Raw genomic sequence first — 21,477 nt, forward strand, 5'->3', positions numbered from 1 at the left:
AAACCACTATCAACTACCCATAAATTCCTCCTTTCAGCATGTAGAGCACTCTACACAATCAGGCTAGACTCAGTTTTGTTTTTCTCCTTCTCTACCCAAACTGGTTTCTCTTCTTTCTTTCCCTCTTCTGTCACCTTGTGTTCTGGTTCTGTTTCTAACTTCTCATTCGGTACTATTTTATTTTTCTTATTGCTCCTCAACTTACAATACCTTTCTATGTGACCAAAATTTTGACACATAACATTTCACATTAGCACTGTAAGATGTATTCAATGCATTCTTGTAGGACATTTTCATATTACTCCTACATTCATAACTCTTATGACCAAACTCATTGCAATTATAACATGTGACATTTTTACTTTGTAATGTAGCAAATGATTGTCTACTCTCAAAACTAGGGTCGACATTCATTTTCCTACAATCTACCATTCTATGACCAAACTTATTACACTGGTGACAATAACCATCAAAATTTGAAACATAACGGTTAGGTTGTCTTGAACATGCAAACGATTGCCTCACTGGGGGGTCTTCCTTTCATGCTTCTAACTCTTGTGACTCCTTCATGATCAATACTTGCATTTCTCCTTGGATCTTCATGTTGATGCATTGAGTATGGTTTCCGGTTCATTGAATGAGTATACCGGTTTGTGTGGCAATATCTAGCAGCATCTGCATATGTCTTCTTGTCGGTATCCTTTCTTACCGTAAATGTCTTCTTCTATTCACCTTCATTTGAAGAAGTGATTTTTATCTCGTTATCGGATGTGTCTTTGTTGTTTTAACTTTGACCTTCTTGAAAACCTAAGCCACCGGTATCTATAGATTTCATTTGTTTTCTCAGCACCTTGTCCAGGGCTTCAGTGCTGCCTTCATATTTGCTTCTCACTTTTATTTCTTCTTGACTTTTCTTTAAGTCCTTCTGGAGTTTCACTATTTCTGCTTCCAAATTTTGATGTTCCTTTTCCTTTTCACTTAGACCGGTACTAGCGACTTCCCACATCCTCTTGGCCTCTTCTAGCTAGAGTTTTAGATCTACAATAGTTTTCTTGGACTCTTCAAGAGATTTCTCCAACAACTCTTGTTCTTTAGTTGCAACCCTTTTTACCTTCTTTAAGTCTCTTCTTGTTTTCTTTATCTCATCTAAGGCACTAATGGTCTTTGCTTCAAGATCTACTTCTCCTTCTTACTCTTCCTCTTCTGTTTCTTCAGGTACCGAAACCTCTTGAGCCATGAAAAGGTTTTCTCTAATTTCATCTCCACTGCAACAGTCATCTAAGGCACTTTCCTCATTGGTGGTATCATTTTCATGTGTGTAACGACTTCTCTGCTTCCAGTAGCCTCTTCTACTATGCCGATAGACATTCTTCTTCCTATCCTTACTATATGATTTGCTACCACTTGATTGATCATCTTCATTCTTATCACCATAAGGATATTTAGCAGCAAAATGTCCAATCTTTCCACAGTTGAAACGTTTCAAAGGTAGCTTGCCTTTGTATTTTCCTGAACCCATCTTGAGTCTTCTGACAAAGTTTTCCATGATGTCATCAGAGTCTTCATCGGTTGCATCATGAGCAGATAATTCTTTTCCTTTTCTTCATTTCTTGAATGCAGCTTCTTTCTTCACAACATCAGTACTGACAATCCTCATCTCATAAGCAGTTAGGGAGCCATACAACTCATACATTGTAAATGCTTTCATATCTTTTGCTTCTTCTATTGCTGATACCTTTGTATTATACTTAGATGTAAGAGATCTAAGTACTTTCTTCACTACCACCTCATCTTTTATTTCTTCTCCAAGCCTTGTAATGGTGTTTGTTGTTTCATCAACCCTTTGGAGATAGTCAGCAATCATCTCTTCATCTTTCATCTTCAAACCCTCAAGTTGTGCTCTCAATGTCTACAACTTGGCTTCCTTGACTTTAGCATCGCCTTCAAATATCTTTTGCAATGTATCCCATGTCTCCTTGGCAGAGGAGAAGTGCATGACTTTAACAAACTCATTATTAGACAACCCACTAAGAATGGTATTCTTAGCTTTAGCATTGTTCTCATATTCCCTCTTAGCATCTGGATTAGTAGGGAGATTATTAGGGACTGTATACCTATTTACAATCGACATCCATACATCACAGCCTAGAGAGGACAAATAGGTTTCCATTATTCTACTCCAAAAGGCATACTTGACATCATCAAACAAAGCAAATTTTGAGGAGGCAGATTCATTTCTTGCCATTGTGAACACTTGACAGGATCAACCCAAGCTAGAGAACGCTTTTGACAAAATAGGGTACCTTGGATCTGATACCAATTATTGGACACAATGGATCACTAAGAGGGGGGTGAATCATTGATTTAAACTCTTTTCCTTCGACAAGGAGATACCGGTAATATATAAAACAAACTAAGTTCTAACCGGTAACTTAAATAGTGCAAGTAGAGTGTGTGAAAGGACTTGCTAAAACATTAACATAACACATGCACAAGAATATATCACACAACACCAGATATATACAAGGAAAACCCAATGTGGGAAAAACCTCGATGAGAAAAGATGTTGGAGATATTTTTCTCCAATCCAACCTCACAATGAATCTTTGATTACAATATTTAGGGTACTAACCCAAGGAGCACCAACCCCTGATTTATGAGCACCAACTCAAAGGAGCATCAACCCTTGCACAATTTATAGGCTACAATCTAAAGGAGCTACAACCCCTACACTAAGCTACAACTTAGTGAAAATAATATAAAACTCAGATATACAAATGAAATCATTGTTGCAAATGAAGTTTTGCAACCTTACAATCTTCTCCTCTATCGGTTTCAACCTTACCAATCTGTATTCTCTCCACCCACTCTACAACTTGACTTTGCTGATCACTTTTCTAAGTCTCCTCTCACAATGTCTTAACTCCTCAGCTCACACTTGAGCACTCTTTATCAGGTACTGCTTTTGTTGGCTTATCACCTCTATGTTCTATGCTTACTCCAAGGACTTGTTCCTTACATCGGTTTGTTTTGCTTCTCCTTACCGGTCTGGTCTTCACTCATAAAACACTTCAAGTGTTTATCTCTTTGACTTTCAAACAACGATTTCACACTTGCCTTCACTCTGCAGTAGCAATAATCACTTGCCTTCACTTGCCTTTAAACTTGAGCTTTCCCGCCAAGAAACAATTCAAACTTAGGGCAGTGGGGCTTTCCTTCTCCTAACTAGATCTGCATAAGATCCAATCCAATCTGCCTTGGATCAATCACCTGTACTCGAGGAATGCATCTATACATGTTTTCCAACATCCAATGCATATTTTCTAGAGATAGCAATCTCGTCCATGATTTTCTACCTTGAAATCTATCGACCCATTTACAGTCTAGTTATTTCCTTCTCAAGGCCATCTTGCAGTCTTTCTTTTCTTTGATCCAGGTGCCAACTACTCCCTGATCTTTCTCTGTCATTCTTTCTTCCTTGAGCCACATCAATTTGTTATCATCTCGTGATTTGTGGCTGTTTCATTAATGTCGACTAGCTATTTCAACAACCACGTCGATAGAACTTCACCAACCTCTGCATGCTTACCACCTCAGCTCCACATGGAATCACAATTGTCATACGTTCATCTCACCGACAGAAGACTGGTTTACACTTGAACAATCACCAAACTCATACCAGTACAAGCCCTTATCGGTGAGTCCCATTCCTCCTACTAACCAGTGGTGCACACTACATCGGTAGCACATCTTCACCGCTGGTGGTTTGTGATCACTTTAACATTCTGCCTCTTAATCATAAACAAGTAACCAACCTCTAGACTGGTTTATGCTCTACCAGTTATCACTCAACATGCTAACACACACATGCATATCACTTCATACTGGTGAATTCATTGATAGTCTCAATTACTACTTTTCTTCCACCATATCGGTTGACAAGCCTTCATGTTAATCTTCTTAATACCTTATTTGTCTTTCACCATACCGGCGGTTCACTCTTCTTTATGTTGGATGACATACCTCTATCGGTAGCCTACCTGCACTACCAGTTGACATAAATGACAACTCAATGCCAACAAATATAATGCATGGTTGCAAGGTTTTAGGCTACTCCAAAGGAAATTCATGTGAAGGCAGTCACAAAGATCTTCAAGACTATGGTTTATGGTACCCCAAAGGCAATGATTTTATCTTTCATGCCTATACAGATGCTGATTGGGTAGGGTATGTTGATGACATAAAGAGCACTAGTGGTGGTGCATTCTTTCTTGCAAACAAATTAGTTTCCTGACATAGCAAGAAATGAGGCTATGTGTCATTGTCAACTGCATAGGCACAATATATAGTCATTGCTTCATGTTGCACTTAGCTATTATGGATGAAACAAATGTTGAATGACGTCAAGATAGAGTATGAAGATCCAATATCGATTCTTTGTGACAATAATAGTTCTATTAATATATCAAAGAATCCTTTGATCTGCATTCCAAAATGAATCATATAGCTATCAAGCACCATTTTTTGAGGGAAAAGGTTGTAGACCAAGAAGTTCGGCTAGAGTATGTGGCCACAAAGGACCTAGTAGTAGACATTTTTACAAAGTCACTTGCTAAGGAGAGATTTGTGTTTCTTAGACAGAAGTTGGGGGTTTTACCCCTTTCTTCCTTGTGAAATTTACCCGAAGAGAGAGCTTTTGCTTAGGGGGAGTGTATGGTTTTTTAGTTTGTCCCTATAGAAAAGTTTCAATCCTCTCTTTCTCATTGATGACAAAGGGGGAGAGAGTATTTGGCAGATACATTGCAAAAGGAAAGATCAAAGGGGGAGGGCAATAAGCTACAAACAATTAATTTAATTTTTCCATCAATGACAAAGGGGGAGATTGTTGATCTAGATATAATAATCTTGTCATTGATTTCAAAAGGGTATGTATTGAAGGAAAGAATCGGTGTCAAGAGAGGTCTTTGATAGAGAATTATTTGAGATGCAATATGGCTGGTTGACACAAAGTAATTGTTTTAACCATTTATCCTACACTGGTATCAATTTTTTATATAGAACGGTGAGTATAGGTTAAGTGAGAAATGACTCACATTTTTTTTGATAACTGACTTGGAGAAGGCATCAAGGTCAGATGAAGTGTTAGCTGCAAGATCGCAATGGTTAGAGTTAACACCAAAAGAGGCTATGATGTTGTGATCAAACCATAAACAATCACAACAAATGTTGAGCTGCATCCTCATGGCTTGCAGATAAGAGTGGAAGTTTAACCTCCGATGAAGCGACCAACTGCCACGTATTGCACTGGGACCCATGGAGCTAGAAGGAATGGAGAAAGTGTAACTCCGTAGAGTTGATGATTTCAACAAAAGTTGGATCATGATGTTGTGATCCAATGCCACGTGTTCCTGATGGTTAAGGTAAAGTGAAACTAACTCTCCGATAAGACATACAAAAGAAGACAAGATAATTAATCTCATATTATAGCTTTCATAAACTACTTTTTTTTTTTTTTTGTGTGTGTATAATTAAAATTAAAAAATATATTTTTTCAAAGTAGACATATATATCTATAAAATCACATTTTTATATATTTTAAAATGTTATTTGCATATGTAAGAGTTATGAAAATATTAAAATATTAAATAAGTTTACTTATTTTGGGCAAATAATGTTAGAATAACTGGTGGACAACTGAGAGGGGGGGAGGGGGGGTGAATCAATTGTCAACATATTATTTTAATCAAACCATTTTATAACCTTTAACTGGAGCACATAAACATTAAATACCAAAATAGCAAAAATAGATATTGGTAAGCAATAAAACTTAAGAATGAAACAGAGAATCAACAAAATGCAACCATACCACATAACACCATGATTTGTACATGGAAAACCTAGTAAAGGAAAAAACTACGATGGGAAGCCTACCCACAGTTAGAGAATACTTCTGCTAAAAGTATGTGATGCAATAAGGGGCCTACACATGCAGGAAGGCCCACTTCCTAGAGTGTACTACTCATTACAAAGGAGTCTCACTGACTACAGAGAGGTTATAACCGCCTTAATATAATTGGACAACAATCTAGAAGAAAGAACTGCCAATGATAGCATATATCATGCCTAATTACAGTCCCGGTTAAGCTCAATACCGGAGGCCTTTGACCTCTTACATAAACCCAATTCAATCACCTATGATTGACCAAATCTCCTTCGCATGTGATATTTCATTCCATGACCATTACCATCACGATCTACAATGAGATCTTACATCAATTTATACAAACCCTAAGGCCTAAACCAATTAGGTCGGCCACCTAAAATATATTACAATAAGATCATTACATACATCCACATTACAATGATATACCATGTCGGCTTTAGACCAAAACAATATTAACCAATCCATAAATCATCCCAGTAACATGTAGAGAACACGTAACATGATACCGGTCTATAACTTGGACCCAAATAGATTCACCGTGCCAAACTGATGTTTCCAATCAGTCAAGGCATGAACAAAGATCACCTTCTGTATCTTGAATTCCATCTAGAAGACACACCAACACCACTTATGCATCCTGTCAAAGATTCTCAATAAAAGCTCTACCAGTAAAACCTTAAACCCTTACCGGTATAGGCTTACTAGAGTGTACGATAGCATCTGATCATCAATTCAATACCAACTAACCAAAACATACTCTAGAAACATAAAACCAAACATATTCCATTGATCCAAACATGTCGTTAGTATCCAATTGATAGTCCCTTCTACTGGTAACACTAGTTCTTCTATTGGTAACCAAAATTTGTGTCGGTAACCAATCATAACAACTAGTATTGACATCAATGGAAAAACATCAATGCAACACATAATCAATTCCTTCATATTGCCATCAATCTCCCCCTTTGGCATTGATGGCAACATTAGATGTGAAAAAGAAAACATCTAAGTGCCAAGGAATGCCAAAAATTTCTCATAAAAGATATAACAATGAAAAACTGAAAAATCCCAGCAACTCCCCCTGAGGAGTGCAGTCCATTCTGAAACTAATCTGAATCTCTCTCCCATATGACATATTATGACATTATTTTTCACATATAACTCTCCCCCTTTGACATCAATGCCAAAGATATGACATAGATATCAAAATCCTGTGAAACTCAGAGTTGACTACTCCCCTTGAATAGTAGCACCACTACATCAATCCAGAGCAAAGGATAAAGTTGATGATGCATACAAGACTGGTGCTCTACTCCATCAGTTAAGTTTCTTCTGGAGGGGTAGATACCCCTAATCTATCTCTCAAATATTGAAATAATTCCTTAGACATTGGTTTAGTGAATATATCTGCAATCTACTCTTTAGTGTTCACATAAACCAATTTGACTTCCTTTTCCTCCACCTTTTCTTTCATAAATTTATATTTTATTAAAATGTGCTTAGTCTTAGAGTGAAATACCAGATTCTTAGATATGTCAATAGCTACAGAGTTATCACAATAGATAACTATCGGTTCACTACAATCTTCCTTGATATCCATCAACATTTGCTTCATCCACAAGACTTGAGTGCAATTAGTTGTTGCTGCAACATATTCATCTTTTGTAGTAGATAAAGAAATGCATGACTATTTTTTTCTGATCCATGAAACCAATTTCTTTCCAAGAAAGAAAGCTCCACCAGAAGTGCTCTTCCTGTCATCAATATCTCCTGCCCAATCTACATCTGTATATGCACATAAACTGAAGTTATCATCTCTAGAGTACCAAAATCCATATTTTGTTGTTCCTTCCAAATACCAGAATATCCTCTTTACTGCACATTCATGATTTTCTTTAGGATTAATTTGATATCTTGAAACAATACTTACTGCATTCATAATATCTGGTCTAGTCTGAGTTAGATGTAACAAGTCACCAATCATAGACTTATACCTTGTCGAATTTATCGGTGCAGATGTGTCTTTGATAGATAAATTCACACTTGTCACCATAGGAGTACTTATCGGTTTGGAATTATACATACCAAACTTCTTCAACAATTCCCTTAGATACTTAGTTTGACAAATAAAAATGCCTTTGTCAGTTTGAGTAATCTGCAAACCTAAAATAAATCTCATCTCACCAATCATAGATATTTCAAATTCATTCTTCATATTATTAGAGAATTCCATGCACAATTTATCGTCTCCTCCAAAAATGATATCATCAACAAATACTTCAATAATCAGAATATCACTATCAATGATCTTGTAATATAAATTACTCTCAGCACTGCCCTTAGTAAAACCAAGCTTCAAAAGCTATTTATCCAACCTTGCATACCAAGCTCTAGGAGCTTGTTTCAATCCATATAATGCTTTTCTTAACTTGCAAACCATATCTTTGTCATCTGTCAGTGAAAATCCACCAGGCTGCTCAATGTATACTTCTTCCTCAAGTTTACCATTCAAAAATGCACATTTAACATCCATTTGATAGACCTTATAGTTCTTGTATGCTACATAGGCAAGAAATAGTCTAACAACTTCAATTCTAGCTACTGGTGCAAATGTCTCACCATAATCAATTCCTTCCATTTGAGAATATCCTTTACAAACCAGCCTAGCCTTGTTTATTACAACTTAACCATCCTCATTTATCTTATTTCTAAAAACCCATTTAGTTCCAATAACATTCTTATTTTTAGGCTGGGGAACTAAAGTCCAAGTCTTATTCTTCTCTATCTGATCTAATTCATCTTCCATAGCCTTCAACCAATGTTCATCTTTACAAGCTTCAATAACAGATGCTAGTTCAATTTGAGAAATAAGACATACCTCTTCATTTGGCAGTCTTCTTCTTGTCATAACTCCCTTGTTCCTGTCTCCAATGATTTGATCTTCAGAATGATTTAATCTTACATACCTTGGTGTCTGTTGAACTTTAGGTTCTCTATTCTGATCATCAGTCACAGTTGAATTTTATGATTGTACTGGTGTAACTGTCTCAGTGTCTTGTATCAGTTGAGGCATTGCCAGATCAGTTATGATCACTTCCACTATCGATTCTCTATCCTATGATATAAATTGATCTCTATATTTCTCATCCACTTTCATATTTGCGCTCTCCATAATTTTCTGCAATCTTTTGTTATAACATCTATATGCTTTTCTCTGAATTGAATATCCAAGAAATATCCCTTCATCACATCTAGAATCAAACTTCACAATTGAATCATCCCTTTTGATATAACATTTACTTCCAAAAATTCTAAAATATTTAAGAGTAGGTGTATGTCCAAACCATAATTCATAAGGAGTCTTACTGGTTTCACCTTTGATATAAACTTTGTTGAATGTGTAGACTATTGTACTCACTGCTTCTCTCCAGTAGATGTGAGGAAATTTGGCTTCCATCATCATGGTTCTTGTTGCATCCAAAATGGTTCTATTATTCCTTTCCACTACTCCATTTTGTTGAGTCTGGGGTGCAGATAACTATCTCCTAATTCCATTTATCTCACAAAAATTGTTAAATTCATGAGATGTGAACTCACCGCTTGATCCGATCTCAGACATTTGATTTTCAATCCAGTTTTTGTTTCCACCTTTGGTTTAAAGATCTTGAATTTTTCAAAAGCTTCAGATTTCTCCCTTAGAAAAGTCACCCACATCATTCTAGAATAATCATCAATTATTAGCATGAAGTACCTATCACCTTGAAAGCTTCTTTTCCTTGTTGGACCACATAAGTCAGTATGAATCAAATCAAGCACATCATTAGATTTATCATGTATGCTCTTAAAAGAAGTTCTAAATTGCTTTCCCAATTGACATTCCTTACATACCGGATTATGAGGCTTTATAATCTTAGGTATATCTCTATCTACCTTTGTTGAACTGATCTTAACAATATAATCAAAATTAACATGACACAACCTCTTATGCCATAACCAACTCTCATCAATATAAGAAATCAAACATTTCTTACCACTGGTGTTCAAGTGAAATATATTACCTCTAGTCTGAGTACCGGTTGCAATCTCCAAACCAAATCTATTAATGATTTTGCATTTTCCATATTTGAACTGAAGTTGGAATCCCTTATCCACCAATTGACCAACACTTAAAATATTATGCTTTAAACCTTCTCCATAGTAGACATTATTAGTATTATGCTTTCCATCTAGAGATATAATACCTTTACCTTTGATCATACATGCTTTGTCATCCCCAAATCTGACTTGACCACCATTGTATTCTTGTAGGGACAAAAAATTTCTTTTCTCCAGTAATATGATGTGAGCATCCACTATCAATTACCCATACATCCTTGTCTTCAAATTTTGCTGCTAGGGCCTTTTCTTCATTCTTGATGATCAGTTCCAGTTCATCTTCCTTTAAAGCATAGAACACCCATTCCTTTCCATTGTCGGATCCACTAGCAGAGTCTCCTGTCGATTCATCCTTTGAGTCATCACTTACTCCTTCCTCATTTTATATGTAGCATAGTTTGTTTTTCTTGAATCTATATTTGTTTTGAGTAGGCTTAAATGATTTCTTAACTCTTTCTTCAAATTTTGCATTCCTTTCGGGACATCTAGATGCAAAATGACCAATATTATTACATGCAAAACATTTAAAAGGTGATTTTCCTTCATACTTACTTCCCGTCGGTCCTTTAGGTACTCTTCTAGCATATAGGGCTTCAAGTTGCTCAAATTATTCATCCTCTTTCCTCATATCTTCCAATTCTTTTGCATATAGGGCTTTCCAATCACTTTTGTTGGTAGATGATGATGCATGAAAAGCAGGTTCAGATTTTGCAGCTCCAAAGGGTCCAAATTCTTCAAGCTCAAAAGCAGATAATTTCCCGATCAGAATGTCTCTTTTAACTGAAGTGTTTGCCATTGTTCTCAATTCATTAATTGTAGTAGCCATCATCTTGTAATCCGGTGGTAGGGCTCTCAAAAATTTAGAAACTATTTCATCTTCACTCAGAGATCCTCCCCAACATTTAATTCCCATGACAATCTCATTTACTCTTTCCATAAATGTAGCAATTCTTTCATTATCTTCCATCTTCAAGTTCTCATATCTTACCTAGTAACCATCAAGTTTAGCAATTTTGATAGTAGGGTCACCTTCATTTAGAGTTTGCAATTTATCCCACATAACCTTTGTAGATGATTTATCAGTCAATCCCATGATTTGATGATCAATGAGTGCACACAAGAGGGCCTCTCTTGCTCTGCAATCATTTTCAATATTTTTATCCAAGTCTACTGGAGGAGGATTCCCAAATGTTGGATCATAAGGTGTATATTCTTTCTCAGTGGTCTCTCAAATATCCTTGCCAAGACATCTAAGATGAGTTTCCATTCAGATTTTCCATATCCCATAGTTTGTTCTATCAAGCTTAGGGATTTCTCTTCTGAAAATAGTTGTCGGTGGATTAGTTGCCATTGGATCTACCTCAAGCGATTAATCTTCTACAAAAGAGGACCAAAGATCTGATACCAATTGTTAGAATAACTGATGGACAACTGAGAGGAGGGGGGTGAATCAGTTGTCAACAAATTATATTAATCAAACCACTTTATAACCTTTAACCAGAGCACATAGACATTAAATACTCGAATAACAGAAACAAATATCAGTAAGCAATAAAACTTAAGAATGAAATAGAGAATCAACACAATGCAACCATACCACAAAACACCATGATTTGTATGTGGAAAACTCGGTAAATGGAAAAACCATAGTGGGAAGCCTACCCACCGTCAGATAACACTTCTGCTGAAATTATGTGATACAATAAAGGGCCTACACATGCAGGAAGGCACACTTCCTAGAGCATACTACTCATTACAAAGGAGTCTCACTGACTACAAAGAGGTTATAACCACGTCAATATAATTGGACAAAAATCTAGAAGAATGAACTACCAATGATAGCATCTACCATGCCGGATTACAGTCTCGGTTAAGCTCAATACTAGAGGCCTTTGACCTCTTACATAAACCCAATTCGATCACCTATGATCGACCAAATCTCCTTCGCATATGATATTTCATTCCATGACCATTACCAACACTATCTATAATGAGATCTTACATCAATTTATACAAACCCTAAGGCCTAAACCAATTAGGTCGGCCACCTAAAAGATATTACAATAAGATCATTACATGCATCCACATTACAATGGTATGCCATGGCGGCTTTAGATGAAAACAACATTAACCAATCCATAAATCATCCCATTAATGTGTAGAGAGCATGTAACATGATATGGGTCCATAACCTAGACCTAAATAGATTCACCATGCCAAAGAGATGTCTCCAATCAGTCGAGGCATGAATAAAGATCACCTTCTGCATCTTGAATTCCATCTAGAATCCGCACCAACACCACTTATGCATCCTGTCAAAGATTCTCAGTAAAAGCTCTACCAGTAAAACCTTAAACCCTTACTGGAATAGGCTTACTAGAGTGTATGATAGCATCCAATCATCAAGTCAATACCAACTGACCAAAACATACTCCAGAAACATCAAAACAAACATATTCCATTGATCCAAACATGTCAGTAGTATTCAATTGATAGTCTCTTTTGCCGATAACACTAGTTCTTCTACCGGTAACCAAAATATGTCTATCAGTAACCAATCATAAAGGCTAGTGTTGACATCAATGACAAAACATCAATGCAACACATAATCAATTCCTTCATATTGCCAACAAATAACTCTTAAAGTGATTTTATATAAACATTTATTTAGTAAACACTTTCAATAAAAAAAATTATTGTTCGAATCTAATTTAGCTATAATTAATCTGGTTAGAGCATATGCTTGATGAAAATTGACTTTTTGTTGGAAATGCTTAAATTGTTTTTTGTTGGTGATTAGTTGACCTCAAATGTGACACAACTTCAAACTTTCACCCATCAATCCTTTCTTTCTACACAAAATTAACAATATATTTTAATTAAAATTATCATCTAAATAAAAAGAATATAACGATTGCTTAAAATGAACATAAAGATTAAAAGTAGGCTCTCCTAAAAATAAAAATCAATGATTGTTAGTCACATTTTTTTTTAAAATGATCAAGTTTATGTTAATAGTAAAACAAATTGATTACTAGAACCTCTAAACAAATAAAAAATATTTAATGAGAATAATTATTGATTTTCAATACAATAAATTATTTATAATAATATAAAATGAACAATTTTGTAGAATGTTGTAAAAAATATACAAAAATATTAATAAAATATATTGTGGCACCAAATTATAAGTAACATGTTTCTTTGTCCATTTGTGAATCTATTGTGCTTGTTTCAAGTTTAAATTTTGGATTTCTATTTTATTTCTAAGATATATTATTTTCTTGTTCAATAATATTTTTTAACTTCACTTCCATCAAATTTATTCTTTTGATAGCAATATTTGACAAAATTATTACCAATATATTATTTGTCTTTTTATCTTTTTAAGTATATAATTTTTAATTCCAAATACATTAACATATTTAGGTTTTTTTAAATTTATTTATATATATATATGATTGCTCTATGTTTCATTTCATACATATTCAAAAAAAAAATCATATCAATGATTCAATTTTTAGTATGCTTCTACTTTAAAAACTCATAATCTATAGTTTATAAAAAATGAATTTTTAAATATTTAATGAAAAAAAATGTAGGAACACTTAAAAAAATATGTTAAATGGGCAAATTTGGCAGAATGGATACCCCTCAGTCCTTAGCTCTTAGTCGAAGAGGTTCAACCTATTGGCTCGTGCCCCCATATCAGGTGGCAAAAAATACTTTGTGAAGACCCTCGCTAGGCTGGTAGCTCGCGGGCTTCATGCCCTTGCTGGGTTGTCGTGCTCGTAGGTCTGGACCTCCATAAAAAAAATGTTATATTTCAGTGATAAAAACATGCAACTTCCATGATTTATGCATCTAGGAGGACGATATATTTATATAATTCTCTTTATAATTATGTTTTAATTTTTTATTCATTTCATGGTTTTATGATTAAGTAATAGGTATTATGTCATGAGTAGAATTATTTTTTATACCAAAATTCTAACATAGTTTTTCTTTTTTATTATTGAACAAACCAAAGAAAAAATATATATAAGAAATAATGAGCAGATCAAAAGAGCTGTGAGAAATGCAAAGAAAAGACTGAGATCACTCACCCATATAATTAACAATATAACAATTCTTCAAATGGCTCTTTAAAAGCTTCAACCAACAAAGATACAACATAAAACTTTAAAAAAGTATACAACAAACTATATGACTGAAGATAGCCTGATGAAAATCAGCATTACATATAGAATTTGAAGAACTTCTGAAGTTGTTTGAAAAAATGAACATCATCAGCATGCAAACGAACGATCTGAAACTTAATCTCTTCCAATATCTTACTGTAGGCAGCCTTCTTGTCCAGCTGGGAACACACAAAAATAAAATGTAACATGACGTCACAGTAAAATTGTAGCATATCCACTTCCTGACAAGTAATATGATTAGAGAACACAGCCAAACGTCTAGTTTTCCAAATATGAAGCAAGATAGGGCTAAGTGCACAAAGATGGTGGTAAAAAAGGGGGGTATAAGAGGACACTTTTTTTCTAAAATCAGGTGAACTTGAAATTGGAGGTGAAATTTGAAAGTCATCCACTCAAGATATGAAGATAATCAAAGAACAAATATTGTAGTACTCTGAATCTAGTTTCCAAACTACTAAACTTTTTCAAAATTGGATAAGATTAAGGGGGTCAAATCCTTCATGCATGAAAAACAAACCCTGATTTTTTCTGAAAAACATAACATAGTGTCTGACGTGCGCATCAAAAAAGTCATAGTTAGATTTAGTATTTTGGCAAATCCTTTGGCAAAAAGATAGTTAAGAGTGAGCACTAGAAGTTGTGTATTTTTTTGTAATTTTCTGTTGAGTATCTTTTTTTATGATTTTTCCAATTGAGCACATCCTGAAAATTGGGTACATGTTCATGTGCGAAGCATAACTTGCACTAAAAAAATTGAAAATACAATTTTTTTTTAAAATTGTAAAGAATAAAGTGCACTACAATAATATATAAAGTTTTTTAAATTTGGATAAGTAGATCAAAAGTTTTTTTAAAAATGGTACACGTATGTCTATGAGAACTATGGAGACACTAGTAAAAGAAATTCAATAATAATATGTTATTGTTGTTCAACTTTAAAAACAAATATGGTTAGAAAGCTCTGGAGATGGGTGAAAATATGGCAGCAATCTAGAAATACCCACTTGATGAAGTGTAAACCTGATGATGACAAATTTGAGAAACCAAGTTGATAAAATAAAACACATCAAAAAAGAGGGAAATGGAGGGAAATCAAACTTACAACCCATAGCTTTCTCATCCAGGCCCATTTCCAAGCCTAAACAGTCAAAACCGCATACAGGGTAACTATGGTATAAGAAACGCGTATGCGTTGTCTTTACTATAAACAACGTGTACGCAGTCATAAAGCTAAAACATTGCATACACACTGTAGCATAGAAATTAGGGATCATCACAAGATAGGTAAATCAATCAAAACATTAGACATGATAACATAATCAAAAGAACACTCATTGAAATGAACCTAATTCCAAAGCACATTCAATGAAGGTATGAAAACAAAGCATTCAAAATGAAAATTATGCAAACCAGACGTAGAATTGAATACTCCTTCCATGCGGCTCCATTGTTGTTCTTTCCTCTTCAATGGGTTTGTGGATCTCACCTACAAGTGCTCACACAATTGAAAGCAAAAAAGCTCAAGAGTACTAGAAACGAAAGTTCGGTAGTTTGATAGAAATTCGGACCAGGTTTGATTGAAAATCATCCAATTTATAGAGAAATTGGATAAATGAGCAAATTAGCATGAAAGAGATTTGAATAGAAATTCAAATCAATAATAGCAAAATTATGACATATCTATGACAAATTGCTATGCAAGGCTTATGACAATTCATGACAAATTACTATGTCAAGAATTTATGACATTTTATGACATTTTATGACAAATTCTATGACAAATTTCTATGTCAAGAATTTTATGACAATTTATGACAAATTTCTATGTCCTTGCCATAAATTTAGGAAAGAAATAGGAGGAAATTAAATTTAAGAATTAAGAAATTAGGAAATTAGAGAATTAGTGAATTAATCAATAATTTTTCATTTATTAATTAATTCACTCACAAAGAGGAATAATTAGCCAATTAAATGAATATTTAATTGTAATGAGGAAACTTAGGATTAATAAATAATTTAGTAATCCTAGAGGAAGAAATGACAAATTAGGTTGAATGAATAAATCATAAAACCTTAGAAGGTGAATTAGAAATGCGAGGATGACAATTAGGTCCTGATTGAAGATAATTAATGTCGATCATGATTTTAAATTGATAAATGACCAATGCGATAGACAATTTGATTGAGAAATGCGCCAATTGACAAGGAACAATGACAAATTGATCCAAATTGACATAATTGAGACAGACAACGATTGATGACAAATCGGTCGCAAAATGACATGATCGACAAGAGGACAAGAATCGACGACAAAATGGATTGTAAGACGACAAGATTGAAAATGACCACGATCAATGACAAATTGATCGCAAAATGACAAGATCGAACATGACAATGACTAATGACAAATCGATCGCATGATGACAAGATTGAAAAGAGGACAAAACCCTAATTAGGATTGATGATGTCCTAAATGATAAGATTGATGAGAGGACAAAACCCTAATTAGGATTGATGATGTCCAAAATGATGACAAATTAGCATGCACATTGATGCAACAAGATAAGATTGATCAAAATCATGACTGGATAATGTTGGCGACAAGACCAAATTCAAGGACGAGATGATTGAAGAATGTAGAAGAATGACTCGATGTTCGCAAATGATAAAAACCAAGTGCGTAACATAGGAGAAATGTTAATGCGATGCAAAAACCTAAAATGAGGCAATGCACAAATGTTAAAGTATGACCTCGCAAGCGTTGACCATTTTTAGGTGTCTACATTTTGCCCCTCTTTGAGACAATGCGATTTTAAGCGTTGTTTCAAAGAACAATAATGAAAATGCCCCGGACGCTGACAATGACATATGCATGCGCCCTCGAGGAATTGGCCGGAAACATGCAAAGAAGAGGCCAATTGATCAATAAAAATGATAGGATCGAACGGACTGACAATCGAAGATCGGATGCATGAAGGACAAGCAATTTAAGGTGCACAAGACCATGACCAACATAAGATGGAGAAGATGCACGTCCATCTATGCAATGACAAAAGAGCTATAAATGAGACCAAGAGGGTAAAAATGACTCATTTGCACTAGCTAAAGAGGAGGATTTGTTGCTCTGGACAAGGACACGTGTAGAGAGATGGCAAACATTCCAATGGCGGATCACCTTGGAGAATGTGTACGCACATTCAGACGACCAGAGGACGCAGGAGCAGCGGTATGTATCTCAAAAACCCATGTTTTGAATTTCATGAATTTTGATGGCTTACGGGACATTGCGGGGCCCACAGGGGATACCAAAATTGACATCTGCGCTTGTGTCATCTAAACCTACGCTTGTGTAAGGAGTTCTGCACTTGTGTAGGAAGACACAGGCGCAAGTCAGCTGACACAAGCGCAGTTTCTCTTACACAGGCGCAAGTTTTCATAAAAACTTTATTTTTGACTTGAAACTGCATGCAAATGACCTGAAAAGGGGGGACAAGGGTGGGATAGGTCAATGTAGATGAAAAACACCCCGATTTGGCATGAAAATGAGGATATGCAACCCATAAGAACAAACCCTAAAACTGACAAAATGATGCCCCGATTGTGATGCAGAGTCGACAATATCCATTGATCACGCGGGAGAATCGACCTGACTGTTTCATGCTACGACATAGACTCAGGAGCACAGACAGAGATACATTAGCTGGACTGGGATTGTATTACATCACATATATGCCCGAGATTAGGGCAAACACAGGATTGCTTATTGCATTGGCAGAGCGATGGCACTCGGAGACCTCCTCATTCCATTTGGCGACTGGCGAGGCGACAGTGACTCTAGAGGATGCATGGCGCATTCTCCGCATTCCGATACATGGGGAGATGATAGAGTATGACCCAGTGATAGGTAGAGAGGCATTATGCAGGCTGTTTGAGTGTGACGCAGAGGATCTGGACATTGTCGAGAGGGAGATTCGCTGGGAGACTATGGCGACCGAGTATGAGCAGCGATGTGTGGTGATAGCAGTTGTGATAGCATGTCTTCTGGCAGGTGATAGACGAGGACATGGATTCCCTATTGGCTGGGGAAGAGTATTAGAGCAGATGGTGACAGAGGGGACAGTGTACGCGTGGGGACCATGTGTACTTGCTATGTTGTATTTCCAGCTGCATCAGATAGCATATCAGGGAGTGCAGACATTGAGCTGTGGAGTGACATTGCTTCAGGTATGGGCATTTGAGCATATTGCCATATGTCAGTCGATTACAGATAGACAGGTTGTACCACACCGACCATATGTGTACAGCTATGGTGGAGCACTGAGACAGGGTCCTTTTGGATATATATTATACTGGCGACATGAGTTAGACAGACTGAGAGAGTTCATATGGAGGCCATATCGAGATTGCCCTGGATGGTCAGATGATCATGAGGAGCTACCTTACTGCAGACAGGAGAGGTACCTAATTGGGCGACCAGTGAACCACCAGAGAGTGATTGAGTTGTACCTCCTAGAGAGGGTCAGACGACAGTTTGGAGAGACACAGGATGTTCCTTGGAGGACTGCATGCTTTGCCCGATCTCACCGAGAGACGAGTCAGTGGGGTAGTATGATTCAGCCACACACAGCATATGCTGACTTTGCACAGTTATAGCAGAGACAGTGGGAGTGGTGGTCAGATGTGGTGGATGCTGGGACTACAGAGGAGTATGAGACATGGTTCGCACAGCGATGGCCAGTGCCTTTGACCGATCCTGACATTCCAGTACCGAGGAGACAGGAGGACTTCCCACTCACAGGAGAGGAGGGAGATGATGAGGATGAGGAGGATGACGAGGATGATGAGGATGAGGGTGATGGAGATGAGGATGAAGCTGATGGAGGTGATGAGGAGGATGAGGGAGATGATGGTGGGGAGGATGATGAGGAGCCAGACACAGCGGATCAGGAGACTTTGCAGGATATTCCCATAGAACCAGAGACAGCTAGGACAGAGGAGATGGACATGTACAGGGCTACCATAGCGAGCCAGCAGGATTATATTGTGACATTGGAGAGACAGAATGCCATTTTGAGGACAAAATGAGATATAGCACTAGCTCAGGCACAGCGAGAGGGACAGAGAGTCACTGAGTTCATTGGGTCGATCAGGGATGCCAGTGCACGGGAGATGGCACAGATGCTGGTAGAGACCGGCGAGGAGAGACTGTACTGGAGGACACTATATGAGGGTGCAGTTCCACCGGAGCGGAGAGCACCTTCATATCAGGCACGATCGAGGACAGAGAGCAGGTCACGCTCTCGGAGGTCATTGAGCAGCATTGGAGGGAGTGGACCGATGAGACCACGCAGCCAGGACCAGGACCAGGTACATCATCTGTGAGACATGGCAGGGATGAGGAGGATAGAGGGAGCACCCAGTGACAGAGGCACGTACTCCGTATAACAGACAGTGGACATTATGTAGTTTGTCATTTTGTAGTCAGCCTGCGGGCCATACTTAGGACATACAGTCCAATTTTGTACTCCGATATTATTATGATATGTGATATGATATGCATCAATATGATGGATGCAATATGTTATGACTTATGTTTTGTGCATGCATGGATGACATATGCACTGGTTTATAAACATGTATAGATGCATTTTTATGTATTTTGTTTGATGTATTTATGAAATGAAATGGATAAAAGGCTTGATGTAATATTTGATGCAAATGCGAATGTACTAACCAAATGGATGCAGGATGCAGTATATGTGCATGGATATCAGAGCACTAGACCGAACTGACTATCCGACCGGACGGAAGAAGTGTTAGTAAGAAAAAAATGAGATAGAAGACAGTTAGAAATGATGAAAACTTGCTTTCAGTAATGCACTTTGTAGGTGAGAACCTTTATTTTTATTTAGCAAAATGGATGCGTAGCATCATGGCATTGAAGGCCAGAGCTGAAATGCAACCCGATTTGCATAAGACAGACATAGCATAGACAAATGACAATCATAATCAAAAAAGAAAAGGATTATGAACCATCCCGGTCACTCTAAATCACTCAGTGACATCATCGAGCAACATAGGAACATGATCGAAGATAAATCAATAAAAAGATAAGACACACAAATTCAAACAAATCAGACAAACATCTTGATCTTCATTGTCAAAAGTTGAATGTGCTGATAGGACGATCATGCTGTCTGGTTTCAGGAAATGCGGTACCCCGTCTAAGACAGGACACAGTCTGGTTTCGAGTATACCACACCCTGTATAAGACCCATGATAGTAGAGACAAGGACAAATGACATTGATGTTGATTCGATTGGTAAGACAATTTGGATCAGTTTGAATGTTTGGTTTTGTTTGAAAAAGTTCATCTGATTAAAGCATGATTTCATGAAAGCGTAGCGTATGATTGCGAGTCGTTGGATGTATACTCAGTGAGCTGTCGATGCATAAAGGGAATACTTTATTGCAAAAATGCATGTTTTTGGTTTTCGAGTGTTTGTTTTCCAATTTTTTTTTCATTTTTAATGACTTTATTTGATTTTTTTTTACTTTTTTCAGGACATTATTTGATTTTTAAAGATTTTTTTCAGGACATTTTTCAATTTTTATGATTTTTTTCAGGACATTTTTCAATTTTTATGACTTTTTTAGGACTTTTTTCAATTTTTATGCTCTAGTGATTGATCATGATGAGGGAAAAGCACCCAATGCGCACTTGAAAGACACATAAACCAGGACCAAGACATATGTACAAGACACTGGAGTAAGCAAGACAGTGATGTTGACCAATAACAGGCCTGGAATAAAACATTGGGTTGAGTGAACGATAGGCATGATAACTGGCCGAGAGAAAGCATGGCTAGAAGTCATGATAGATGACGGACCAATAATCTCATTACTCATGGCGCCTGATTGCCAGGTTTTCACCATGGTACTTGCCCAAAGCGCCTGTTTGCCAGGTTTTCACTAGAGGGCGAATCATTCATTTTTTTCTTTTCTCTTTTCTTTTTTTTGCTTTTTTCATTTTTTTTTTGTATTTTTTTGCTTTTTTCATTTTTTTGTATTTTTTGCTTTTTTCATTTTTTTGTATTTTTTTCAGGATCATATTTGAAGAAAAATCTGACAACAAACTATGCCCAGTACTTGCGAAGATGCATGCTATTAATAGGA

Source organism: Cryptomeria japonica, chromosome 2 (genome assembly GCF_030272615.1).
Source record: "Cryptomeria japonica chromosome 2, Sugi_1.0, whole genome shotgun sequence".
Taxonomy (NCBI): domain Eukaryota; kingdom Viridiplantae; phylum Streptophyta; class Pinopsida; order Cupressales; family Cupressaceae; genus Cryptomeria; species Cryptomeria japonica.